This window comes from Antechinus flavipes, chromosome 1 (assembly GCF_016432865.1).
Source record: "Antechinus flavipes isolate AdamAnt ecotype Samford, QLD, Australia chromosome 1, AdamAnt_v2, whole genome shotgun sequence".
NCBI classification, from domain to species: domain Eukaryota; kingdom Metazoa; phylum Chordata; class Mammalia; order Dasyuromorphia; family Dasyuridae; genus Antechinus; species Antechinus flavipes.
In genome coordinates, this window is record NC_067398.1 from 678,961,725 (window position 1) to 678,989,601 (window position 27,877).

Here is a 27,877-nt window from a genome sequence, read left to right on the forward strand (position 1 = left end):
GTCCGATTCTTTTTGTACAGCAAAATAACTGTTTGGACATGTATACTTATTTTGTATTTAATTTATACTTTAACATATTTATCATGTATTGGTCATCCTGCCATCTGGGGGAGGGGGTGAGGGAAAGGAGGGGAAAAATTGGAACAAAAGGTTTGGCAATTGTCAATGCTATAAAATTACCCATGTATGTAACTTCTAAATAAAAAGCTATTTTTTTAAAAAGTTATAAATTCTCCCCCCTTCTCTGTCCTATCATTGAAAAGAAAAGCAAACTAATACATATTATGTATGTGTTGCCATGCAAAACACATTTCTGCATTAATAATGTCATGAAAGGAAGCACAAGTAAGAGAGAAAGAGAAAAAGAGAGAGAGAAATAAAGTCTTTTAGAAATCATTCTAATGATTGTTTCTTATAAAACAATAATATTCCATAATATTCATATACCACAATTTATTCAGCCATTCTCCAATTGATGGGCATACATTCAGTTTCCAGTTGCTCTCTCACTACAAAGAGAGCTGCTAAAAACATTTTTGCACACGTGGGTACTTTCCCTTTGTATGACCTCTTTGGGATACAGGCCCAGTAGAGACATTTCTGGATGGAAGGGTATGCACATTTTGATAGCCCTTTGGGCATAATTCTAAATTGTTTTCCAGAATGGTTGGATCAGTTCACAACTCTACCAACAACCAGTGTTCCAGTTTTCCCACATCCTCTCCAACATTCATCAATATATTTTCCTGTGATCTTAAACAATCTGAGAGGTATGTAGTGGTACCTCAGAATTGTCTTAATTTGCATTTTTCTAATCAATAGTCACTGTATAATTTTGTTGTTGCTGTATACCATCCTCTCTTCATTCTACTCCACTTAGCATCAGTTGGTGTAAGTCTCTTTAATTCTGCTCCTTAACTTGGCTTACTTAACTTCCTCCCACGCATGGATGCCTCCCTAGTCTTCCTCTCTAACCCTTTACTTCCCTGTCTTCCCATCCCTCTCTCTTATTTCTTTATAGATTTTGTAGGGTGCTACAACCTTCATGGAATATATTTAGTGTTGCCTACTTAACCCATTCCTGATGTCAGTAGGTTTTCAGAATTATGAGCTATACCCTTCATAGTATATATGTATTGTTGCCTTTTGAACCCATTCCTGATGTGAGTAGGTTTTCAGAACTATATGCCTACTCCCCCCTCTAATGCCTTTGTGTCTATTCTTTCTCTGTACTTCATTTGTATAACATAATAACTATTTTTACTTTTGCTGGATGATTTTGCTTTTTAAAGTTAAATCATACTCAACTCTGCCCCAGTTTTTTTTGAACTATCCAATTACTGATGCCAATCTTAAATATAAAGCATATATTTCTATGTAAAAAAAAAATAAGCAATTTGTTCATATTAAATTTCTTGAAATTAGTCATTGATATTGGTTCTCTTGTGTTAAATTTTCTATTGAGTTTGGATTTGTTTGAAAATCCTGAAAATCTGCAAACTCATTAAATGTCTATTTTTTTTTCCATTCAAGACTATGAATAATTTTACTGGATATGATATTTCTAGCCACAGGCTTAATTGTTTTGCTTGCCAGTATTTATGATTCCAGGATGTGCAGTCTTTTATGGTAGCTGCTGATAAATCCTGTAAAATTATAATTGTAACTCGAGCATATTTGAATTGTTTTTTTTTTCCTTGTTCCTTGCAAAATTTTCTCTTTGATCTGGGGATTTTGAAATTTGGCGATATTTCTATTTGTTTTCCACAAAGGATCTCTTTGACAGAGTGATCAGTAATTTTTTTTTTCCATTTCTGCTTTCCTCTCATTTTCTATCACTTTAGGACAATTTCTTGGATTGTATCTTGCTTTATTTTATCAGGGTTCTTTTATTGGTCACAGCTTTCAGATAGTCCAATTGTTCTTACGTTCTCTTCTGGATCTGTTCTCCAAATTTGTTATTTTTCTTATGTTTTACATTCTGTTCTATTTTTTCATTCTTTATATTTTTGTTATTTCTTGTTTTCTTATAATTCCACTGACTTCCCCTTTCCCAATTCTAATTTTTAAAGAGTTATTTTCATCTTTAAGATTCTGTATCTTCCTTTCTAGTTGAATAATTTCATAATCTTATTTCTTTTGGATGGTTTTTATTTTAATTTAGTTTTAGTTTTTGTTTAGTCTTTCTCATTTGATTTTTAAATTCTCTTTGGAGTTTGCCCATAAATTCTCTCTGGGCAAAGGACCATTTGGGATAGAAGAAGCTTTTTTTACTTCAGTGTCCTCTGAAGATGAATCCCAGTCTTCCCTATCCCCACATTAAGTGTCTGTGATTGAGTTCTTCTTTGCTGGTTCATTTTTTTTCTGAAAAGAATAAAAGTATTAGTATTAATACTTATACTAATAAGAAGTATTAGAATAAACACCTCTAATTGTGGGGGTGGAGGAATGGTGCCTCTAGCTTTACTTTGGCTCTCCTCTCTGACCTGGAACCCTAAAGCAAAAGCTCCACCATCTTACAAATGCCAGCAGCCAGCAGCATCCCTGACTCACTGCTTCTACACTCTCCAGATATGCTGATTTGTTCTCTCTGGTGGCTACATCTCTGCAGAACAGCTGGATCTGGCATTCCTAATCAGCCAAGGTTCCCTCACTCTTCTCAGACTCAGATCCCTGGCTCTGCATACAGCCAGGAAATGAAAGTTTCTGTGGTTCCTGCTGAGGCTCTAGCCAAATCCAGCTAACCCCAGGATTCCTCACTTGCTAAACAGCTAGAAAGAGCTAGCCTGGAGTTATTTGAATGTCATGCTGGTTAATCTCCAACCTGAGGTCTTTCTCCTAATCTTCTTGGATTGTTCCAGAAGTACCCTTGTTCTGCTGCAAATCTTCCTTGATTTTTTTTTTTTACCAACCTATGTTCATTCTGAGGTGCAAATTTGTTGTTTATGGAGGAAATCTAGAGAGCTTGAAATTTATTGATTTTATTATTATTATTTGTTATATTATTATGTTATATATAGCATATATTATATATCATTATAATATATATTATTTTATTAATAATACATATTGTATATGTAATATATAATATATATTATGTAATTTTTTATGATTATATTATTACCTACCATCTTCCCAGAATCCTTCCCAAATTCTAGTTTTCAAAAGTTTTTTCTTCCTTAAAATTTTGTTTCTCTTTTCCTAATTGGTTAACTTTTTTCATTAATTTTCTTGGATTTTTTTTTTCTAATTTTTCCTCATTCTTATTTGATTTTTTAAATTCCTTTTAAACGTCTTCCTTTTTAGCATGATGTTTTCAGGGACATTGTCAGATGCCTTCAAAGAAAACTAAACTAAACTAAACTAAAACTAAAATGGCATCAAGGTCAAATACAACAAGGATGGCAAATTATGTAACTTGAAAAGGTTACAAGGCAAGATTAAAGTAGATGGAGAATTGGTGGGTGATTTTTGGTTTGCTGATAATTGTGCACTTAATGTGATCTCTAAAGCTGAGGTGCAAAAAAAAAAATGTATTCTCTGAAGAAAAAAAATCTTAAAAATAGAATTGGCCTAATGGTAAAAGAGGCACAAAAACTCACAGAAGAAAAGAACCCCTTAAAAAAGTAGAATTGGCCAAATGGAAAAGAAAGTTCAAATCCTCATTTAAAAAATTAATTTCATGAAAATTAGAATTGGGTTAATAAAAGCTAATGATACCATCAGAAATCAAAAACCAATCAAAGAAAAAAATTAAAAATAGAAGAAAATACGAAACCTTTCATTGGAAAAACAATTAACCTGGATAATAGATCCAGGAAAGAGAATCTAAGAATTATTGGACTATCTGGAAACCATGATCAAAAAAGAAAAACCTAGAATCATTATTTTAAGGAATTATCAAGAAAAACTGCCCTGATATATTAGAACCAGAAAGTAAAATGAAAATTGAAAGAATCCATTAATCGCCTCCTGAAAGAAATCCCAAAATGAAAACTTCTAGGAATATTATAACCAAATAACAGAGTTCCCAGATCAAGGAAAAAATATTTCAAGTAGCCAGAAAAAGCAGTTGAAATTATGAGTCCAAAGTCAGTATATCCCAAGATTTAGTAGTCTTTACAATAAAGGATCACAAGCTTTGGGATATGATATTCTGGAAGTGAAAGGAGTTAGGATTATAACCAAAATTCTCCTACCCAGTAAAACTGAGTATAATCCTTTAGTGAAAAAAGTGAATATTCAGTGAAAATGGGAATTTTCAAGCATTCTTGATGAAAAAAACAGAGCTAATAAAAAAAAATTTGACATTCAGCCACAAAGTTCAAGAGAATAACAAAGTAAACATGAAAAAATAATTATAAGGGGCTCAATAAAATCAAATTACTTATAGTTCTATATGGAAAGATGATACATGTCATTGCTAAGAATTTTATTATCACTAGATCAGTTTACATAAATAGAGGATATAAGGTATGAGTTGGTTATGTTAAAATGATCTTCCAAAAAAAATGAAAGGGCAAGAAATGGGGATGCAATGAGAAAAAGGGGAAAGATAAGGAAGAATAGGGAAAGTTATTTCACATGAAAGAGATGTGCAAGGATGAATTTTTTACAATAGGAGGGAAAATGGAAAGATGAGCAATGCTTGAACCTTACTCTCATAGGAATTAATTCAAAGAGGGAAGAAGGTATCCATATATTCAGTTCTGTATAAAAATCTATCTTACCCAAGAGGGAAATAGGAGAGAGGAAGGGGAGTTGATAAAAGGGAGAGCGGGATAAGAGAGGCAGTGGTTAGAAGCAAAATAGACATGTAAGGAGGGAAAAAAGAGAAGAAATGGGATGGAAAGAAATACACATAATCGTACCTGTCTCTATGAATGGAATTAGATCAGACACACACACAACACATACAAACAAAAGAAAGCCAATAGCAGAATTCATTAGATACCAGAATCCATCAAAGGGTGGTTAACAGGAGACATACTGAAAGAAAAGGCATACATAAATTTAAAATATAGGGCTGGAACAAAATGTAATAAGCTTCATCTGAATGAAAAAAGGTAAAGATAGCAATCATGACCTCAGACAAAGGAAAGGCAAATATGGATCTAATTAAAAGAGATAATCAGTAAAATTGGATTTTACTAATAACTTCTATAGGCAATGAAGTAATATCAAAAAAAAATTATAAGACATTTCTCTTAATAAGTCTCATTTCTCAAATATACAGTGAGCTGAGTCAAATTTATATGTAGATAAATCATTCCTCAATTGGTAAATGAGTATGAGAAGATACTGAAACAAAGATATGAAGCTAAATAGATGCAACATAAAATACAAACATAAAATAGCTGTTAAGCCACTAGAGATAAATCCTTGAAGTAAGGAAGATCTGACTCTTACATTTAGACACTTAATAGCTTTCTGACCCTGGACAAAATATCTCTCTTGTACAGTTTCCTCACTAGTAAAGTAGGGATAATAATAGCAAATAATTCAAAGATTTTGTGAGGATCTAATGAGATAACATATATGTAGTTCTTTGCAAATCATAAAGTGCTATATAAATGCTGTTTAGGAATCTACATTTGACCTCACATATGACCAGAAGTCATAGGGTACTGAGGTTATAGGATCGGGTTGTTTGTATGATACAAGTTCCAAATGGAGACTTTTGGATGTGTGTTTTCAAGACAACTTTCTTAAGCTTATAAAAAGACAATGTGTCTCTTTGTCAATTATAAAGTATGAGTTTAATTAGTTGTCTGCCATATCTAAGTTGCTCTGATTACAATCTAGTAATGTTTGTGTGATACTAGTCTCACATGGGGCCCTTTGTGCCTTTGTGTGGTTCAAGGGCCATTACGCTTATAATTATAGAAAGGTACTGTCTTTTGTCAATCATTCAGCAAATTCATTTTAATTAGGCAAACTTACCTGAATTAGACCATCAAGTGACAGTCCACATGTGTAAGACTTCAAAAAAAAGCTTTTTTTTTTTCTGGATGATAGCACTTTCCTGAGTCTACAATATCTCTACCAAAGCATACTCAGGCCACCAGAGAATGCTCAGCCTGCAAATACAGGCTTCCTCATTTGCCAACTCACCAAAGTCACTGGGAAGCTGACCTGAAAAACCATCTTTGACTCATTGGCCAAATTTGAATTTAATTTAGGGCAGGGATTCTTTACCTTTTTTTAGGGAAAGTTCAGGAGTTTATAGTGGAGCCTATGGATTCCTCTAAATGATGTGTGTTGCATACATTCATAATTGAAGGAAATGCTAAATTTCATGTAAAGGTTAAGGAAAACAACTCACTTTATTTTAGTTTTATACATATCAAAGTTGACAGAGCTCCTGAAATCTACTCCTTAATCCTATGTTAAGAACCACTGATCTCCATGATAGAATGCAATATTGCTCAAAATAGTAAAATACAGAATCTGCTGTCTACCTTCATCCAAGCTCCCACTCCATTGTGAGTTCCACTCTTTCAGGTCAAATTCCAATACCTTGACAGTATCCAAGATTTAGCATGAAGGCTATGAAAGACTTCTTCTCATCTTAGGATCATGAACTAAAAAGAACAAGTAGTTTACCCAGATAACTAGCTAAACAAGATTCTTAGTTGTTTGCAGCTGCACCAACTTGGCTGGATGTCCTCTCAATTTCCCTTAGGGATAATGAATCATAAAGAAAGAGACTAGCAAAAAAGTTTCTAATTAGCCCTGTAACTCCTTCTTTTCTACTCACTAGTGAACTCTTCTTCATTCTTGTTGCTCAGTCTTGCCCCCAATCTTCATGATTTCCATTTGGATTTTTCTTGGCAGAGATACTAGAGGCATTTGCCATTTTCTTTGCAGCTCATTTTACAAATGGGGAAACGAAGGTTTTTCTCAGAGTCACACAGCTCCTATTTGTCTGAGGCCTAATTTTAACTCAAGTCTTTCCGACTCTGGGTCCAACATTCTATCCACTGAGCCTCCTAGCTAGATCAAATGCTTCTTTGCAATAGAGCAAAAGTCACCAAAAAGTCTAAAGAGCCCCTAAATTGCATTTATGCCTCATAATCCCCTTTTTATTCCTTTTGTTCTAAGATTTAGTGTCTTAGAAGAAACAGACAAAAACCAAGGGGCTTTGACTTCTATCCAAGACAAGAAGTATCTTGACTGTGAGGTCTTCAGTGTTAGGTGTGGTTAGTAGAGGAATTGATCCCTGAGGCAAGCAGGCAGAAGGCTCTGATAGGGATCAGTTAAGCTTCGTGGTCCCACCCTTTAGAGAGCTGGTCCAGTCTGAAATCCAAATTATGTCAAACTCCTGAGACTCACCCTCTATAGAAATCCCAGTCATGTCCCTGAAAATTTCCTTATGAAATCTACTTGTAGGCCATTTCATGGTTGCTACCTTCCTTTGTCTGGGTCAGCCCATGGCATTCTGCCTTGTGGTGTCTTTCCTCTTTCTCTTCCCCCATGCCACATGGTATCTCCCTTGAATTAATTCCATTATGCTTCTCAACCCCACTTTTCCTCCTTATAGCTAACTAACGCTTTCAGGCTGCTAAATCCCTTTCAGGATTTAGTCTGCCCACTAAGGGCATGCTCCAATCTCATTGGATAATCTCTTACTACTGGGTAATTATGAGTTCCACTGAGGAACTTGTATCTCATATGCTCTCCCACTCTATTTCATATTTACTCTTCCCAGTGTCCATTGTATGTCTTCATTTTATCTGTAATCTATTTCCCTAAATAAATTTGCCAAAGAAATGGCCATTTTGAATTCTTCAATTCTTCATGTTGAAGTTGGGAAGGGGACCTCAAAATTTTGGAGTCACAGACTGGTGTCCTGAGGTGTCTCAAAAGAATTTGCAGCCTTGAATCCATTTCCTATTCAAGGGGGAAAGTTTATTGTAATAGTAATGTCATTACAAGAGGGCTGAATTCCATAAGAAATTAGCAGAAAAACAGAAGTAAGGAGACACATTTATCCAGTTTTCTATCACTGACATGTTAATTTGATGGCCCAGAGGAGTAGTCTGTGGAATTTGGTTATCACACACCAAATTATCACTGACCAGATTATCAGTCAGCAATGAATTGAGGAGTGGTCTATTCTGAATCAGAGGATTGGGCAGTTCCTTGAGGCTCCAACGCCAGAAAATTTAGGATTACTGATTTATTGTTAGAAGCTCTCCTAAAATTAGGGGACCACAAAATCATTGCTATATTACATCATTTCCCTCCTCTCAAATAGTTTGTACTCCAAATTCATTTAGGACAAAAGGATGGAAAGCTCATCTTCTGAAGCTTCATGCTGATAAAGGGCGCAGAGCTGTCTCTACTCAATGGGACTACAGACCCGAGGAGGGGAGATATTACTTGAAGATGGTGGCAGCAGCATTCAGTGGGGTACTGTACCTGTAGAAGTATTATGAGTGAATTTGCCAGGATAATTGTGAAATGGATATCCCATAATTATTATATGGGTAAGAGATCCTTTCTGGCAAGAAGACAGGAGATAGGTTAAAGTTATTCCCCTGGGGATAGCTGGTACAAAGGGGGCAGCATCCAGGGTGGGAATGGTGACAATTGGGAATGGGGCCCTTGCAAATAATGCATCAGGTCGCATGTGTGGGCTGCCTTGAGGATGCTGAGGGCACATCCAACAATTCTGAATGCTCCCACTGCCCACAGAGTTCCTTAGCCTGACTAAAAAATAAGGAGTTATCTCCCCACTGGCAGAGGCCACAGAGTGACACTGAGAGAGCTGGAGAGAAAATACTAGGAGCAAAGCTCTCATCCTTGATATATTCTTAAAGGTACACCTGGAAAAAAGTGGGAAAAAGAAAAGAAAGGAAGGAAGGAAAGAGAGAGAGAGAGACAGGGGGTGGGGGAGAAGGAAGGAGGAAGGAAAGCAGGAAGGAAGGAAGGACAGGTAATCTTAAGTGCCTCAGCCACTTTTTGAATTATTTGAGAAGTGAAGGCTGGGCCATTGTCACTCTGCAAAGAGCTGGGCAGGCCAACAAAAAATTCCCACTGACTTGCCTCTGGGATTAGACACTGGCCTGAGGGTGTTTGAAATCAGCCAGAAGGACTAACTTCATAGCCCTGCTGTAGTTAGGGTGGCTGGAAGTTAAGGTTTTGTATGACTGAAGTCAGAGAAGTCTCAAGTGGGACTGCAGCTCAAGATAGCATCTAATCCATACTGGCCATGTTCATTGGTGGGGGGTTACATTCCCCTGGATTTGCCCCTTCAAGGGCAAAAAGAAATTGTGAGTCTTTATGCAATGGTATACAAAAGAAAGCATCTTTAAGATCTAGAGTAGAGAACCATTTTGTCCCCTGGGATACTTGTACTGGGCTCACAATTTCTACTAACTTTATTTGCTTTGATGATAGAAATTTGCTATAAGAGGAAAAAAGAGGGATATGATTATAATAGCATCAAAACTGGTCCTTCAGGCCTCAGCCTGAGAGCACATACATGACAAGATAAGTCATCTTAGATCTATTTGACAGCTGATCATGCAGTAATAATTAGCCAGACTTAGAAATAATCAGATGGAGTCAGACTCCCAAAAAACTATTTTAATGACCTAGAAAAAATAACAACAAAGTTTATATGGAAAAACAAAAGGTCAAGAATTTCAAGGGAATTAATGGAAAAAAGATTCAAATGAAGGTGCCCTAGCTGTATCAGATCTAAAAGTATATTATAAGGCAGCGGTTACCAAAACCATTTGGTATTGGCTAAGAAATAGACTAGTTGATCAATGGAATAGGTTAGGTTCAAAAGACAAAACAGCCAATAAGTTTAATAATCTAGTGTTTGACAAACCCAAAGACCCCAGCTTTTGGGATAAAAACTCAATTTGACAAAAATTGCTGGGAAAATTGGAAATCAGTATGGCAGAAACTAGGCAGTGACCCACATTAAACGCCGTACACCAAAATAAGGTCAAAATGGGTTCATGACCTAGGTGTAAAGAATGAGATTATAAATAAATTGGAAGAGCATAGGATAGTTTACCTCTCAGACCTGTGGAAGAGGAAGGAAGTTGTGACCAAAGAAGAACTAGAGATCATTATTGATCACAAAATAGAAAATTTGATTATTCAAATTGGAAAGTTTTTGTACTACAAAACTAATGCAGATAAGATTAGAAGGGAAGCAATAAACTGGGAAAACATTTTTACAGTCAAAGGTTCTGATAAAGGCCTCATTTCCAAAATATATATAGAATTGAATCTAATTTATAAGAAATCAAGCCATTCTCCAATTGATAAATGGTCAAAGGATATGAACAGACAATTCTCAGATGAAGAAATTGAAACTATTTCTAGCTATATGAAAAGATGCTCCAAGTCATTATTAATCAGAAAAATGCAACTTAAGACAACTCTGAGATACCACTAACACCTGTCAGATTGGCTAAAATGACAGGGAAGATAATGTGGAATGTTGGCGAGGATATGGGAAAACTGGGACACTGATGCATTGTTGGTGGAATTGTGAATACATCCAACCATTCTGGAGAACAATTTGGAACTATGCTCAAAAAGCAATCAAACTGTGCATACCCTTTGACCTAGCAGTGTTACTACTGGGCTTATATCCCACAGAGATTTTTAAAAAGGGAAAGGGACCTGTGTGTGCAAGAATGTTTGTGGCAGCCCTCTTTGTAGTGGCCAGATACTGGAAACTGAGTGGATGCTCATCAGTTGGAGATTGGCTGAACAAATTGTGGTATATGAATATTATGGAATATTATTGTTCTGTAAGAAATGACCAACAGGATGATTTCAGAAAGGCCTGGAGAGACTTACATGAACTGATGCTGAGTGAAATGAGCAGGACCAGAAGATCATTATTTACTTCAACAACAATACTATATGATGATCAATTCTGATGGACTTGGCCCACTTCAACAATGAGATGAATCAAATCAGTTCCAATAGAGCAGTGATGAACTGAACCAGCTACACCTAGGGAAAGAACTCTGGAAGATGACTATGAACCACTACATAAAATTCCCAATCCCTCTATTTTTGTCCGCCTGCATTTTTGATTTCCTTCACAGGCTATTTCAAGATTTCAAAAGCCTTTACACTATTTCAAAGTCTGACTCTTTTTATACAACAAAATAACTGTTTGGACATATAAATATATTTTATTTAACTTATACTTTAACATATTTAACATGTATTGGTCAACCTGCCATCTGAGGAAAGGGGTCGGGGGAAGGAGGGAAAAAGTTGGAACAAAAGGATTTGCAACTGTCAATGCTGAAAAATTACCTATGCATATCTTTGTAAATAAAAAGCTATTTTAAAAAATAATCAGATGGGAAACAAAAAAACAGAATTAGGAAAGTGAGTCAGAAAAATCCCACTTTAAGCAGAGGCTAATGTTATCTTCCTAATGTTTGCCCAGATAAGACATCCACTTAGATATTTCAGGAGCATTCTGAGTAATTTATGGCATTTCTCTCCCAAAGGATAGGCCACTGACTCAATGATCAGGCAATCAAATTCAGAACTCAAAAGAATAATTAGTTATGGTCCCAAGAGATTTTATCTCTAATAGCAAATTCTACCAATCGCAGCAAAGGGCTAGATACATTATTTTAAAAGTTTATCAGGACTTACACATATAGATTTTATTTAACATGCCTCATGTGTTGAAACTTATCCTGGTGCAAAGGATTAATCATTAAACAAACTTATAAATTCTTAATAAACAGATTCCTTGTTTATAAGTTATAAATCCTAAACAGGCTCAGTTCTCAGGGCTGATGATCTTGCTTACCCTGATGATTTCAAGAAAACTGACAAGTTTACAAATTAAGGAGAGTTGACAGAGAGCCCATGGAAAGGGCTGAGCTTGCTGTTGCCCACCCTACCTATTCTTAGTGTTTTTGTGGACTGGGCTATTCAATATTTCCTCCCACTCTATGAAGGGGAAAACTTGGAGGTAAACTGATAAAACTTAACATTATGACAATAACTCTCAGTAACTTAGTTAACAATTTTAGAATTTTTCCTAAGTAATAGCCAAATAGTCTTAGCTGTAATTTCTATTACTTTAAATAAGTTTCCCAGAGAGAAAACAAGGCAATCCTTAAAACTGAGATAGAACAGATTTAAAATAGATTTTAATTGAGATTCCCTAAATTCTGATTAAATGTCCTATACAAACAGAATTGCAATTTGATTATTTTCCAATTTATGAAAATCATTTCTCTTTTTTGAACCAGGAAAATGGTTAAGGTGCCAGTTTTTACTGATAGGGCCCTCGAATATCTGACTCTAGATAACTAGAATTTTTAAAGTAATACCAAATGCTTCTATTAATACTATCAGTGCAAATAGATCCCTTTAGTGGGTTTTAATTAGAGCTCCTTTAAAATTGCTTTTACTATCATCTCAGACAAATTTCCAAATTATTTTAGAAATCACTTATCAATTGATCACATCTAAAAAAATCCATAAAGTTGTCAAATATGAAACTATTATATCCAATAAAGTAGTTAACATTCATATAACACTTTTATGCTAAACACTTTTGCAATCATGTATTCTTCACTACAATAACTATTATTTCTCTTTACAAATCAGAAAACTGAACAGAGAGAAAATAATTTCCCATAAGTTATATAGCTAATGCATATCCACAATTGAGACAGAGAATGGTGGTCTTACCAAATGCAGAGGCTGAGTTGCTTTCTCACCTAACACTGCCATGCTAGATGATGCCAGGGGTATCCGAATTCTTCCCAGGCAGTTCATAGACAGAATCTGCTGAAAGCTAGGGGGACTTGTCCCAAGACATCTCTTTGATGGTCGTTTCAGGTGCCATGTCTCAGGGGATATGGACCATTGGACTTTACCCCCACTCTTCCAAAACTGGGTTGGGGAGTTGTTTGGAAAAAATTGTGTGGGGTCCCCATGGGCTACTTCCCCTATTTCTACAAGTGAGGCAGAATTTGAGTTTTAATCTGATCTGAGATGAGAGGGATTGTTAGCAATCCTCACGACTGAGATACCCTCAGGTTCACTCAGGATCACTCAGTAAGTAGGTCCCTTAATGCTTTCTGGGGTGCTTTCCCAAAGGAGCAGAAGGGGGGCTTCAGACAAGATAGGAGTCAAGGAAGGGTTAGCCAAAAATTGCTGACAAGATTATCAATCAGCAAATATTGAAGAGTGATCTATTCAGAATCAGACAGATTGGGCTTGGGAGTTTCCTGAGGCAGATTCCAAAACCAGAAGATTTAGGATTACTGACTTATTGTTAAAGCAGAAGCCCCCCTAAAATTAGGGGACCACAAAATCATTATTATATTACATCATTCATATGACCAAATCTCAAGTTTTAGTGCCAGATCCCACATCATAGATTACATTAGTAGCTGGGACCATTTTGGGTCCTGATACTGCTCCTGTCACTATTCAAAGAAGAATAAGAGAGGCAAAGACACTCCCACCAGCTCTGGACAAAAATTGGAGTACCACGATGATGGGGCAACTAGAAGCCAGAATATCTGAGGGATATTTTAGTCTTGGGCACAAACAGGGGATTCTCAGATAGCAGATGAAACAACAAGGAGAAACCAGTATAGCTTTAAGAAAAGATGCTTTCCTGTGGAATATCCTGTGAGACTGGTGAACTGGAGACTTTTCATTTAGCTAATGAGTCTGAAGTGGAAATGGGAACTCATTACTATCTTTTCAGATTTCTCTTTTATTTTGGTTCTGAGTCTGAGACAAGGACTGAATCACCTGTCCACCATTTCCTTTAATGTTCAAAGTAGTAAAAAGCATTTAATTAAGGCTCTTCTGGCCATATCTGAAGATCTTGGAAGGTAAATGTTAGCAAGGGTAAGAGATAGACACAAAGTATTTTGTTCTTAAAATATCTTCAGCTCAATGTGTCCAAAATAGTAATCGTGACCCTAAACCATTCCATTATGCTACCTTCTCTATTACCATAGAAGACAACATGATTTTGCCAGTATCAAGATCATAAGTTAGAAGTTATATTAGACATCTCTCACTCTCCATATCCAGTCTGTTGTGAAAGCCTGCCAATTTTGTTTTTATATAGCGTTTCTCAAATATGGTCTCAAATATGGCCAACATTTTAGGAAGAGAAGGGAAAGGGAAGGAAGGGGAGCAGAGGGCAGGAGTCAGTCATTTGGTCCAGTGGCAAGATACAGATCAGGACAACTGGAGACAGTTTCAGATGCCATGGGAGACATTGGCCTTTTTAAGCTAAAATCTTTAACAGGTTTCAGTTTGTCTGAGAGTAGGCCTAATCAGTGATTCAAGTTAGATAAGATTGTGTATGAGTTCTATGAAGAATGTGAATTGTTGTTTGAATTTTATAGATAAGAAAACTGACTCTAAAAGAGATGGGATCACAAAAAAACTACTTAAGTATTGAAGCCAACTAATTGGAGTAGAGTAAATGTCAAAGGCAGATGTAGTTAGAAATAAGATAGAGTTAACCCTGTAGGCTTCTTGAAAAAGAAAAATGGGGGGAATAGAAATATAGGGAAAGAGGGGATGGCTGCCAGCTCAAAGAAAGGTCTCATATTTCCAAAAGATTGTTTTATAAAAAGAAATTATAAATGTTTGCTCTAGGAGAAAGAAAAGTTAGAGGAAGAAAAATCAGGGTAATCAAATCAAAACAGTTGAACTTATTCCTTAAGCAGTCTTCCCAGGTGGCCCTTACTCTGCTTTAGCTCTGCACTTTCAGATATGGTTGCAGAGGGTGTTCCAGAACTCTTTCAGTAGTCAAACAGCATCCAGAAAGCTAATCCAAGAGGGTGAAATCTAAGAAAGAAAGAGAAAAGGATGCAAGGAGGCTTAGAAATAGATCTTTGTCAGTTGATTGACTATAGATAATCGGTATTCTCTTTAGGAGCTGAGAAAAATGATTGATAAAATTCAATAGACAGTAAACTGGATACTAGGTTTAGAAGATCTAGGTTCAATTCCCCTGCTGTTATCATTGTATAACTTTGGCCAAGTCACTTAGCCTTACTGGGCAGGCTTCAATTTTTTCAACTATTGAATGAAAAAATTATCCAAAATTCCCTTCCAGCTCTAAATCTATAGATTTATATAGAGCTAAGACAAAAAAGGAATTGAATTTGTTCTCAAGGAGTGAATAACCTTGCAATGCGTACACACAGGAGCATAACACAGAGGACAATGTGATAGAGGCTCTTATGGACAGGTCTGACTTGACTTAATATCCTATTAGTTTAGGTATGATGTTGGAATGAAATGAGGTACTTATAGCTCTCTCCACAAAGAACAAAAGAAAATTTACTTAATGATACTATGGGAAGGCTATTTACTAAGCATATTCAAGCATTTGGCTTAAGGAAACATAGTTAATTCTTGCTTTCATATAGGTCTGATAATAGGACAGGCTTTGGTGATTGGCAAAGACTTATGGATAGTTTGCAAGATTGAAGGATCTATACTTGATTTGGACAGGCTTTTTTAATGTGGATGACAAGGAAGCCATGTAAATAAAGTCAAAAGCTACAAGAAATCTATATCAATGGAAGCACAGCTTGGATCTCTAGTTTAATTAAGTCCCTTACAATCTTTCTGAAAAAAAAAAAAGCCTAATTTGCATAGGGATGAGAGTGGAAGGAAGATTAGGCTGTTCCTCCCACCAAATGAACAATGAAAAGAGCAAATTCAATCAACATTTATTAAGTTTTTTCTTGGCCTTAAGTGCCAATGGTTGTGCCAGGTGCTGGGATAAAAAAAGTAAAATCATCATACCCATCATCAAAATCCTTACATTCTATCAGGTGTGAGAGGAGAAGCAACTTGTCCATTGATAAGAAGAGAGTGATAATGGCATAAAGAAAAGAAAAAGGACTCCAGGAGAATTTGAGGAGTGAGAGAATACTTTCTGAAAATTAAACAGCATCTTCTTTTATTATGTACTACTTTAAAATTTCATATACCAACTATTTACCTGTCAACCCAGAGAGGAAACTCACATACTATTTCTCAATATAAAACTATTTAAAAAGAGGCATGGGGAGGGCAGAGCCAAGATGTTAGGAGAAAGGAAGGGACTCACCTGAGCTCTCCCAAACTCCACTCCAAATTACTTTAAAATAAGGGCTCAAACCGATTCTGGAGAAGTACAATCAACAAAAGTTTGGGGTAAACAATTTTTCAGTCCAAGTCAGCATAAGAGATCATCAAGAAAGGTCTGTCCCAGCAAGTTTATGGTCATGTTGGAGCCCAGAGCAGACCAAGCAGGGGCACCAGAATCATTTCTGGAAACTATTTGACAGCAGCAGCTTTGGGAGTTCTCAGTCACATTTGGTAAGGGGTAAGACAACTGTCAGAGATTACAGGGGAACTTTTGATGGTTCTGGATATAGTCGTCTGTTATATTGCCCATACGTTATTCTAGGTCACAGTTTCAGAACTAAGAGAAGCACTAGCTCATTACAACTTGTGGCAGTAGGAGTGCAGAGATGCTTATTAGAGTTCCAGGGCATGAGGTGGGGGAGAAAAGTTGTTTGTGGTCATGCACAGACCAGAGCAAAGCCAGGAAAACAATGCACATATTTCTCACTAGATCATAAATACTTGGCAAAAATTAAAACCCTGCAGACTCTCACAGCTAGCTCTAAAAATCACAGCAAGAAAGGATAGAAGCTTGGGACAGTATACCCTCCACCTGGAAGCAGAGTCCAACTTTAACATAAAATTATAAGTAAAGAAATAGGCTGGAAAAGGAGCAAAGAACAACAGAAGAACATGACCATAAAAAGTGACTGTGGAAACAGGAATAATGAAGACACCGACTCAGAAGAAAACAATGAAGTGAAAACAGCCACATTCAAAGCTTCAAAGAAAAAATATGAATTGTTCAGAGGCCCAAAAAGAATTCTTGAAAGAGCACAAAAAGACTGTTAAAATCAAATAAGAGATGTAAAGGGAAAATTTGAAAAAAAGAAATGAAAGTGATACAAAAAAATCATGAAAAGAGTCAACACATCAGTGATTTATTTCTTTGCTATCTGACACACATACCCTTATCAGTAAGTTCTGTGCCTTTGTTCCTGCTCCAATCTTTGAACTTCCACCTTGGTAAAGTTTGCCATTCTTTATAAGAAAAACTCCAGTGCCTCTTTCAAATTCATCTCCAATCATTCTGGTAAGTATATCCTTTCATAGTGGTGCATCTCTGTTAATTGAACTCTGCATGTCTCTGATTTTTTTTTATCACACATTTCTGTAAAATTGTAACTGTATGTCTCTTGTCCCTCTATGTGCTTCTGTTGTTTTGTAAACAGCACACCTTTCTAAAGTTGACACTGCATATCTCTATAACTGTGTGCCTCCATATGGATTGTGCAGTTCACTTTGTTAAAACTATCTATGCCTGTTTGTATCATCTTGTATGTTATCTGTGTGTGTGTCTTTGTAAAATACAGAAGATCTGTATCATGCTTGTGTTGTGAGCTAGATTATATACCTTGAAAGATTTGGATGCAGGCATCCAAAAAAAAAAAAAAAACCTTCTAAAAGTGTAAGCGGAGACTTTATTGGAAAAAATTAATGAACTTTCTTAGCTGAAACAACTGACCAGTAAGCAGGACTCACTCCCACTTTAGTCTAGGAGATTGGATTATAAGAAAAAAAAATCTTCAACACATTTTTTCCCTGTCATTTTAACTTTAGCTATGTTGTAATTATGAAAAATAAAGTCAGATGATCAACATTTGTTGAACTACTAAAAACAGCTGATTTTGGAGATTTGAAGATTAATCATTTTAAGATTGCAGAGAAATCCTGGGATTTGGGGTAATTCCAGGAATTCAATCCCTTCTGAAATATCTTAGTAATTTGGAGGGCACTACTCTGTAGAATTTGTTTTAAGGAAAAATAAGGATTAGAGTTTATAAAAGTTTTAAGAGTAAATGGCAAGGTTGATAGCCTCATTATTCTAGGGCAATGAAGGAAGACAACTATTTTGGAAGTAATCTCAGAATGAAGAAACAAATAGGTAAATGGCTTGCAGCTTGTAACAATGTTTTGTTAACTCTTCTTTTACATATGAAGGGAGAAAAGATTTTTTAAACCAAAAAGATTAGAGATCCTCCCATTAGAGAGACTTCTTTCATTCCAAATCAGATTTCCAAATACAGGTGTTGAAAGAAATGATGGAAAAATGTAAGGAAATTTAAATTGTATTCCAAATGCAGAAATTTATTAGCCGTATAATCTTAGGCAAGTTAGTTGATTTCTGTTTATCTGTTTCCTATTCTGTAAGTAAAAAAATAATAATGGTAATCATCTCCCAGTACTGTTATGAGGATCAAATAATATTATGATTGTAAAATACTTAACACAGTAACTGCCATAGACTAAGCATTATATTGTTATTTTTTAATTGAATGTAATTGTTCCATAACTGATAACTCTAAAATTGTTTTTAAATACCAAAGATAATAAGATAAATGATTTTATGTATGATAATGTGCAAATGAAATTGATATCATCTGAAAGTTTTATGTATGTGATACAGTTTATGTTAATATTGTATTTATTGTATTTCTAAATTCTTTCATATTGTGAAATTTGAGAGACCACAAAACAGAAATGCTTTTAAACAAAACTTTTTGATCTGATGAATTGAGTGAATTGGGACTTTAAAGGGATGTAATAAAAATAAATATTTGAAAATTGTTAAATATTTAATAAAGTATTTTTCCTCATGAAATAGATAATAATTCATAATAGTAAATTTTCATTTGAAATGCTTGGCTTTTATGAAAGTGTTTAGGATAGTTTAAAGATTTAGCTTCAACATAATAATGAATCAACTGAGATATTTACTTGAAGCCCAGAAAAATGGGTAGTTTTAATTTATATGTAAAGGAGAAGTGAGATGTTTATAGTTAAAGAAATATCAGGAAACATATTCAAGCCCTAACTTGTGCTTAGTGAAATTTTACTATTTAAGGTAAAAATTCTTGGGACTGTAAAAATTCTTGGGACTGTAATTTACTATTGTTTGAGTTTTGATTACAGGGATAGTTGTCTAAATTGTCATAAAACTAGCAGTAGAAAATGACATGTGCTGCTAAAAGTGGATGTCTGTGCATTGGAATAATTCTGCAGACAGCTTTGGCATAATCAAGTTAGGATCCCCTTGAATCTTTCCCTGCATTATTATTTCCTTTCTGAAAAAGAAAAATTCCACCTAGATAATCCTAAATTTTGCTTTTAATACCCTCTGACTAAATGATAGGCTGTCAGATATGACTTACACTAGAATCAAAGAGAGCTAAGGGAGTTTTTCTCTCTGTTATGACACTTGTTATAACTATGTCCCTCTTTTCCTTTCATAGCAAATTTCTATAATTAAGAAATTTTAAAAGTATAATTCTAAATCTATTGAATAACAAACTGATACAGGAACATCTCTAAGCTACTGTAATAAGATGCAAGTATAAATATCTTATAATTTTTTCCTATATTTGTGGCAAAATTATAATACAGCAATAATATCTTCCTAAGGGGATGGAATATAAAAGTTTTCTAATGAAATGGAATAGTAAATTTTGAGAAAAGCAACAGGATTAGACTCTTTTCTCTAAGATGCAATATAGATATACAGATGCATATGACTGTCTTTCAAAATCTATCATGGAAATTCAGCCTTTGAATATGTTTAGGGATTAAGAGCTCAAAATTGAATTTTACATATAAATTATAAGATTTACTATTGTAAAGGAAGTGAAATTATTTATCTCTTATTAAAGTATCTGTTTGATAATTTTAAAAGGCAGAAGAACTCATTTTATGGTTAAATCCTCATAAATTTTTAAAAGATTCACTTATCAGATGCAGGGTATCTTTTTTATCCTTTGGTAAGGATAAAAACAGTAAATAATGTATAAACTGAAATTCTTTGAAGTTTCAAGATTGAAGAACCATAATTAAATGATTGTACTAAATTATATTAAGTTAGAATTATCTAGGAACCTCTAGATTTGGAACCAGAGAAGTGGATCCCCTTTAGACCTGACCTGAGAATAAAGACTATTATTCAAGAAAAGATAACCAGGGACAAAATAATTATATGAGACATCTAGGATTCAAAATGTGCTGGCTAAATGGACATTAAGAATGAGTTACCCGGATGCAAGGAGATGATGTTAATTAACATTGGTGATAATTATTATATGGCTTTGCATGGTTTATGTTTACATTTACATTACCCTTGATGACATAAATATCCCTTCTCAAGACTAGTTCATTGTGAGCCCTCTAAGTAGTTTGATCTGTAACTGACTCAATATAATTATGCAATTATGAAAATTCTGAGAAACCTTTGTTGCATTGTTTGAACTTATCCTACATGGTTAGGAAATTGGATCTCTATGTTCTGTTTAGAAATCCTTAACCAAAGATTTATGTTATGTTGACCAGAAACTCAGATCCAAAGATTGAAGCAAAGAGTTTTCTCATCTGAAAACTGGTCCAGTACTGATCAATCAATCATTGTTTCTAAGGGCACCTACCCAGTCCTTCAGACTACCCCCATAGCTGTCAGACTTGTAGATGTAGACTCCTGGAACATCTCAAGAAAGCTTCTGCTTCTAAGTGGACAGCAGAACCCTCTGGAGCCCTCAAAGTTCTTCTAATATGGAACCATAAGCAGTTGACACCTAGATAAGAGAGTGGTCCCAAAATTTTAGAGAAGGGCTAAGTATACTGTCTTCTTCCCTTTGGTTGTGTATCTAACCAACAAAGGACTGGTTTAAGTATGTGTTGATATTTTCTCCCACTACATTCTTGGCCCTCCCTCTTCTTTCTGATTGCAAGCAAACAATGGCTAGCAGTGATATCTGGAATATAATTCCCTGATAGATTACTTTTATTACTCCCTGGGCAATATCTCATCCTGGCCCATCTGGCTTCTCATAGCATCTTGGCTTATACTTGCCTCTCTTTTATTGATCAGAAAAGTAGGACCCCCCTTCTCCCTCACCTCCGTCTTTGACCAAAAGAGAGAAATGTCATATTATTAGGAGATACTCTGTTTTCTCAGTAGACCAAGACAATATAATAAAAATGACAACTCTATCTAAATTAACTTACCTAGTCAGTCCCATATCAATGAAATTACCAAACAATTATTTTATAGAGCTAAAAAAAAAGATTTAAATTCACCTAAAAAAAATCCAAAAGATCAAAAATATCAAAAAAAAATCATTGGGGGAAAAATGTAAAGAAAGGTGACCTAACAATCCTTATCTCAAACTGTATTACAAAGCAATAATCATTAAAACAGTCTGGTATTAGCTAAGAAATAGATAGTGGGCTAGTAGAATAGATCAGGTACATAATACAGAGTAGTAATGTCCATAGCAAGCTAGTGTTTGACAAATTAAAAAATCCAAGTTTTAATTTACCAATAGATAAAAATTGCTTGGGAAAACAGGAAAGCAGTTTGGCAAAAACTAGGGATACTATATTTCAAGATAAGATCAATATAGGCACATGATTTAGATTTAAATGGTAATCTCAAAAGCAAATTAGGGGAGCACTGAATATCTTTTCTGTTAGATCTATGAATTTATGATAGAACAAAAGATAGAGAATGTTATGGGAAGTAAAGTGGGTAATTTTGATTACATTAAATTAAAAAATTTTTTCATATACAAATCCAATACAGCCAAGATTAGGAGAGCAGAGAATTGGGGGGAAGAAGAGAAACTTTATATTAAGTTTCTCTGATAAAGACATCATTTCTTAAATGTATTAAAGAACTAAGTCAAACTTATAAAAAATGCAAGTCATTCCCCAATTGATAAATGATCAATGGATATGAAAATAGTTTTCAGAAGAAATCAAAATTATGAACGGTTATATTAAAATTGATCTAATGAAGAAAATGGCAGCACAGGAACAGAGTAACCGTTTATCTCAGGAAATATTAGCCATGACTCACAATGAAGAACTGGCTGGGGACCCTCTGTCCCTGAAAGAACCTGAGACTGTTATAACTTAAAACTTGTGAGAGATTTCCAGCTTCCTGCCTTCTCCCACTCCTCCATCAATGCATATATTTCATGGACACGAAACAAATTTGTTTCTATCTGTATAAAAATGCAAATTAGTTTTTGACCCTTTAGAATAGGTAGCCACTCACTTCTGTTCAGGTTCAAACGTCAAAGATGGGATCTCCCTAGATTCAAAGCTTGTTACTGGATCCTTGAGAATATGGAGGTGGGGAAGGAGTTCCGAAGGAGTTCCCGGTGTCCAAAGTGAAAAGTGCTTGAAAGGTAGCAAGAGGCCGTATGTTTTTGTGCTCAGAGTGGGAAGGGGGTGTCTTGCGCTTGGAAGTACCAGAGGTGTCTGAAAGGAGACGGTACCCCTATTTCTTGAGGGGGGCTGAATAGTGATGCTGTGGGGAGGGGGAGGGGTGGAGGTGTATGGAGGACTGGGTGCGAGTCAGAGGTTGGTTAAGTTCCGGAAAGGCTAGAGGAGGTGGGTGGAAAGATCAGTTGGTTCCTGCTTCCAGTACTGGGATGGAGAAGAGCCAGCTGCCAGACCGGATAGGTGAAGATGAATCAGATAAAGGTTTCGAAATTTCTGATGCTTCTTTGGATTCTATCGGCTACAATAATTCCTTTTCCTGCTCCCCCACCTGCTTTTTCCTTTTCCTCCTCCCACCCCCACATCATCTCCTGCTGACTACACTTTCAGCCCCAGCCCCTGGTCCCTGGCCAGCGATATCCACCCACCTCCCTCCAAAAAACACCTTCCAGAACACATGCCACCTATGTTCTCTATGTTCCCACCTCCAACCTCCCTCCATCGCTCCCATTCCGAGCTCAGGCTCTTTTTCACTCTAAATTTTCCTCTGCCTTCCACTTTCCATTCTCCAGGGCTCCCGCAATCCCCGGGAAAACGTTTCTTCCCTGAACTCCCTTCTTTTCTGGGGAGCCTCCCCTCCCCTGTCTTTCATCTGGGGTCCCTTTTCCTTCAGAGCCTGCCGGACTTCCAGGACTCCTGTGTGTACGCGGGCCCCCACCCTCCTCTAGGATGCTCCTCCCATTCCCTGGAGCCCTAGACGCCTCCTTCTGCCAGAGTCCTCCCTCTTCCTCAGAGAGGCAGCGGTTGGGTAATAGGGAAGAAGTTCTCTTCCGAGACTAGTCCCCGCGTGATTGTGAGATTGCTTGGGCAGCGGGGACACAGATGTATACGGTATCTCTTGAGCCAGGACTGCTCAAGTGGAGGGCATAATCGGTCTCAACTATTTTCCATCTCACTGTGCCTCAGCCTCAGGTAAGCATTTCCTCCCTATATCCTTTATTCTCCTTCTTCCCAGATAACCAGCCCCCATCCTTAAAGGGTTACTCCAACTCATATTTACACAGCTAGGGCTCACACCCCATGTGCAGGACCCCCGCCCTGCTGCTCAACTAAGTTGACTCTGGGGTTCCCATAGATTTGTCCTCTCGGTAATACTCTCTGTCTCTTCTCTCTCCCCCCCTCTCCCCGCCAATGCCTGAAACATGTCTTCCTCCTCGGCTCCTCTTCTTTCAAAAAGCGTTTTTTCTTTGTTATCCAAAATACAACTAGGTTGCCCAGTAGATAAAGACATGGGCTAAGAATCAAGAAGATCCAGCTTCCTAAATTCAAAATCTGGCTTCGGATTTTCACTAGCTGCAGGATCCTAAAAAGTCACATCCTATTTGTCTTAATTCCTCATCTATAAAATAAATTGGAGAAGGAAATGGCAAGCCACTTAGTATCTTTGCCAGGAAAACCTCAAAGTGAAGTTATGAAGAGTTGTAGAAAATAAGTCAACATTTTTTTTAAGGATCCTATCAAGCACTTATTCTTGTCGGATATATTTGCTCTTACTCCTGCACCCATCACCACCCACCATTGTCTCTCCTTCCTCTATTATCTTGCATCTATCTGATATATAGTTCTATGTGTAATGTCTTCATCAGCACAATTCTCTCTCCAATTGTGATGCTGGAGAAAACTTTTGAGAGTCCCCTGGACAGAAATATCAAATCAGTCAATACTTAAAGAAATTAATTCAGGGAATTTTGAAGCTGAAGCTTAAATGCTTTGGTCACATAATGGGAAGACAGGACTCATTGGGAAAGATTGAAGGCAAAAAGAGAAGGAAGAAGCAGACATGGACAGATAATGTCATGGAAATAATTAACATCAACTTAAGACTTTCATCAATAGTGGATTAGATGGGCTTGGTGTACTATGGTTCAGGGGTCTGGAAAAGTCAGACATGACTGACTAACAACATAAGTGAATATTTCACTTTTGCCTTTGCATAGTGACTAATACATGGTTGAGCTTTTAAAAATTATTGCTTGATGATTAATTTATCTACCACATGCTTCTTCCAAATCTCAAGAATTTCCTCAAGGGAAACACTATGGTTCTTCGCACACACACGCACACGCACACGCACACACAGACACACACACCCCATTCCTACTTTGTCCTCTTCTCTTTATCCTACTCTTGTAGTTCCCAAATAATCCCAGCTCTCCATGACACAGGCCTCCTCCTCTATGTTATTTACGCACCTGTGATATCCCCATTTTATACACACACACACACATCCCAAATGCTATGTATCCATATCACTAATACAAACCCATGTCAAACATATATGGGGGGAGTGGGGAGGGGGGTAATCATACATCTCTGTCATTCTTGGGTCACATCCAGTTCCTCCAAAGTTCTGTTACTGACAGGTTACACATTTAATCCTTTTTTCATATCCTCTTGAGTATCTTTCACAGTCAAGAAAGAGCTATCAATCTGTCAATCCTTTCCGTGTCTGGGCCAGGTGAGTCCCAAATAGGACTATCCAGAGGCTGGTCCAGATTTGCTTCCAGGTAGATAGTCCTAAACCCAGAAGAAATCTGGTCAAAGTCTCCAAATTTTTTCTACTTCTCGAGGTTAGAAGGTCGAGGGACAAAGTGGACTCCAGTCTCGATTCAGTTTTTCATCTTGGTTGGCTTAGACTAGAGGCAGGACAATGTCTTATTGGAGGAGAAATTGGATAGACTGGTGCTCATCAAAGGGCATCATTCATGCCTGAACTGCTGGTGCTGGATGGCAATGACATAGGATAAAGCCTAGTTTTCAGACTTAAAGAGGTGTGAAGAGAAGAACCACAGTGGCACCCCTCCTCCCAATCCAGGGCTAGTTGCCTTCTTGTGAATATTGAAACTAAATGCTGAGCTTGGGACCCAATTCCCAAGGAAGGCCTTACTGGTCCCTCCATTTTCCTCATCTTTTCTCTGTTTTGCTCCTGGCTCCCAAATGACTTCACTTCCCCATCCTACACTCTTTCATCTTTTCCCCTATTCCTATGATATTATCCCATGAAATACAAATTAGAATATCCATATGCAAAATGCATCTCTGAGTCAAACATACCTAACATGTCACACACATCTGTCATCTTGTGTCACACATATCACACATAATAGCACCCTATTGTCTTCATATTGCACAGATATTCCATCTGTTCTGCACATTTGAATACTCCTCTGGGAATTATATACAGAGGATCAATATGATCAGAAAGATGAGGGTCAGAACACTAGGTGTCTGTGTGAGCTCAGAGAGAGGTGAATTCAAGGTATACCAAGGAGACAAAACTAACAACACTTGGTAACTAAAGGTATGTGTGGTTGATAAGGGTAAGGAAGGGTGAGGAGTTAAGGAATACTCCAAAATGTCAAACCTAGGGTACAGAAAAGATAATAATGCTTTGGATAGAAAAAGATATATTTAAAAGAAAACTGAGTTGGGATAGGGGGGAGATAAAACATTTTATTTAGGGCACGCTGAGTTTGAGATCCATCCAGTTGGAAATGTTCAACAGTTGGTGATGTAGGACTGGACCTCAAAAGAGTAGAATGTAATTGACAATCAGCAAGCATTATATTATTATTTTTTTAATCTTTATATTTCTAGCAGAGACCCAACCAGTATTTGTTCAGTGAATAAACACTGGGTGGGAAATATGAAAAATTTTCTATTTCTAGCTCATTTCTATTGGGCTATATACATACATCAAATAACAATCCTGTGCGTTATGCCATGCAAGTAAGAGTTTACCTAATTTACAGATGAGGAAATAGGAATCCAGAGAAGAGAATGCACTACACCATGTGTCTTCTAGGGGCAGTGGTACTTGCTAGGCTGGTGAGCAGAACCACCATAGTCATTTGCTGTTACAAACCCCCTGATACAATCACTTTCCTTCTTTCTTTCACCCCCATCCCCAGCTAAGAAAGGTTTCCAGGGGAAAGGTTTCTAGGGGAGATCACTGTGAACTGGCTTCACCTCCCTTCCCCACTTATTGGTGCAATTTAATCTGAGTGAGTTCACCCTCCACTAGAAAATTTCCAAGAAGTTTGTTGATTCCAGTTGGCTCCAGTTGAGATATAACATCCCCCTCTCCTAGAAGATAGTCTGGAAAAAATACTGGAGAATGTTGTCAAGGAGGCTTTCTTGCTCTACAAATTGGGGTTACACCTTTGCTTTTCCAGGTGCTCAGATCTCAGGAAAAGAACAGCTGTTCCAATTAGATTAACGGAAATGGGTGTTGAATAGCTGGGACCCACCCCGAACCCCACCCTTCAGGTGGAGTTACAGCTTCCTGAGGCTCCAGATAAGAATCTGACTTAAAATGGAGATAAAGCCTCCTATCAATCAGTCAATCAATTTGCTCTGTGCCAGGAACTTGACACTAGATATGCAAATACAAAAATTTTCCTAAATCACAAGACTGCCTCTATTACCCTCTACTCCTACTCAATAAAATCTAGTGTCTCCCTAAAAGTAATCTTTTGATGTGGTACAAGGATACAAAAGTGTTGAATCAAAAAATTATATTGGGGTTCCAGGACTTTCCCCATATCATCCACCAAAATTTTGGGGAATAGGATTTGGACCCCAAAATATATTGAAGTTACGGGCTGTCACAAGGTATCTCAATAGAATTTGTAGGTTTAGACCTTCTACTAATCAAGAGGCAAAGATTTTTATTATTATAGTATTGACGAATGGCCAAGTTCTAAAAGGTAGTTTTAGCAATTAACAAAGAGAAAAACTCGTGAGTTCCCTAACTGAACTTGCCATTTACAATGGGAAAGCTTAGTAAGCAAACTATTTACTAAAAGGAGTTAGTGAAAAAGTGGGGTATATATAGGTTCTTTTATCGGAGAAAAATAACCTTAGGGGTTGATATCATAAATTGGCCTTCTGATTAGATACTATTAACTGTGAAGTCCTGATAATTTTGTCAATGCAAGGACAACAAAAGGCCCACTTAAAAACAAAAGACCTGCTAAAGGACAGAGAATCTTGCTTACCTCAGGGAGTAGTTGCTTGTGGAAATTCTATGAGGGCTCAAGGCTACCAACACTCGCTTAAATTCAACAAAATCTTCTCCAGGTTCAGCATCAAATAGAAAACCTTCTGTTTTCTTCACAAGTAGGCCCCTTCTTCTATTCTTCTAGTACTTGACTCATCCTATTGGTACTGTGTGGTTCAGACACCATTTAATAAAAAAAAGCTGGAGATATCTCTAGAAGCAAAGCAAAGCAAAGTTTATTATACGTTCTCAAGAATCGGGCGTCCCACTAATCGAGCAGATAATCCAAGGGAGGCAGGCTCTGTAGGGGGCAGGCTCAACACTTTTAATCCCTAACGCAAATGCCCCCTCCCACCATTGACCCTCATCCTTATTGGCTGAGGATCTTACATTCTAAACTCGGGAACTACCCAAGAAATTGAACTTGAC

At 36.7% G+C, this 27,877-nt stretch overlaps 1 protein-coding gene and 1 long non-coding RNA gene across 2 annotated transcripts in view; one reads left to right on the forward strand and one right to left on the reverse strand.

Moving 5' to 3' along the window:
* Positions 1-438: 438 nt before the first annotated feature.
* LOC127545291 (uncharacterized) lies at positions 439-27,729 on the reverse strand. Its single transcript, XR_007949625.1, has 3 exons — positions 27,447-27,729; positions 14,741-14,841; positions 439-2,364 (listed from the first exon to the last, which is right to left on the reverse strand). It is a non-coding gene; the product is annotated as an uncharacterized LOC127545291 (long non-coding RNA).
* Positions 22,751-27,877, forward strand: part of LOC127545290 (ceramide synthase 4-like) — a 40,074-nt gene continuing 34,947 nt past the window's right edge. The window contains exon 1 of the mRNA XM_051972464.1: positions 22,751-23,358. The gene's annotated coding sequence lies outside the window, so the exon portion shown is untranslated. The remainder of the gene's footprint in view (positions 23,359-27,877) is intronic.